General features: G+C 50.2%; 1 pseudogene; it reads right to left on the bottom strand.

The window, feature by feature from the left end:
- Window positions 1-420: 420 nt before the first annotated feature.
- LOC108353045 (60S ribosomal protein L29 pseudogene) lies at window positions 421-891 on the bottom strand (annotated as a pseudogene).
- Between the last annotated feature and the right edge of the window lie 205 nt (window positions 892-1,096).

Raw genomic sequence — 1,096 nt, forward strand, 5'->3', positions numbered from 1 at the left:
ATTTCTTTATGCATGTATGCATATATGTGTGTTTATTTACATCATGCATACAGTGCTCAGGAAGGTCAGAAGTGGGCATTAGATTCCTGGGACTAGAGTTTCAGATGATTGTGAGCCACCAGCTCCTCTGGAAAAACACTCAGTACACCTCACTGCTGATCACTATCTCCAGCTTCATTAATAAAAATTTTAAAAGCATTAATCCTGCTAGTTTTCTTTCAACTTGACACAAGCTAGAGTCATCAGAAAGGAGGGAGACGTGATCAAGAAAATGTCTTCATAAGATCTGGCTATAGGGCTTTTTTTTTTTCTTGTCTCAAGTTTATTTGTAAAAACAGCATAGGACACTGGTCATCTGCAAACTATATAGGTAGGTGTGTCACAGCAGTCCATCTGTCTTCACACTGGCAGGAGCCTTTTCTATGGGGCCATCACAGGGGCCTGGGCACCCTTGGGAGCCTGGGCTGGAGCTGAAGCCTGGGCCTTAGCTGGAGCTTTGGCCTCTGACTTGGTTTGAACCTTGGGCTTTGGTTGGCAGAGCCTACGACCCTTGGCCATGTAGCTTCAAATCTTCTTCCCAAGCTTGGGGCGAGCGATGAAAGCCAGACCGCTGGGTTTGCGGCTGGAGCCCTTTGGCATCTTGGGCTTGACGGCCTGAGGCTTCACGAGGGCCTTGATGGCCTCTGCTCGTGCACTCACTGCCTTGGCATTGTTGGCCTGCATCTTCCTCAGGTCTTTCTTGTTGTGCTTCTTGGCAAAGCGCATGTTCCTCAGACACTTGGGGTCGACCCCCTTAAGAGATTCGTATCTTTGTGACCGGGGTTTCTTGATGCCATTTCTGTGCTATTTGCGGGACTGGTTGTGTGTGGTGTGGTTCTTGGACTTGGCCATGTCTGCACGGTAAGCCGCGACTCCCGCAGAGCCTGGGACTGGAAGAGAAAGAGACAGGGCATTTTCTTAATTAGTGATTCATGGGGGAGGGCACAGCCCATTGTGGGTGGAGCCAACTCCGGACTGGCGGTCCTGGGTCCTATAAGAAAGCAGGCTGAGCAAGTCAAGGGAAGCAAGCCAGTCAGCAGCTCCCTCCCATGGCCTC

The sequence above is a fragment of the Rattus norvegicus genome, chromosome 15, assembly GCF_036323735.1.
Source record: "Rattus norvegicus strain BN/NHsdMcwi chromosome 15, GRCr8, whole genome shotgun sequence".
Taxonomy (NCBI): domain Eukaryota; kingdom Metazoa; phylum Chordata; class Mammalia; order Rodentia; family Muridae; genus Rattus; species Rattus norvegicus.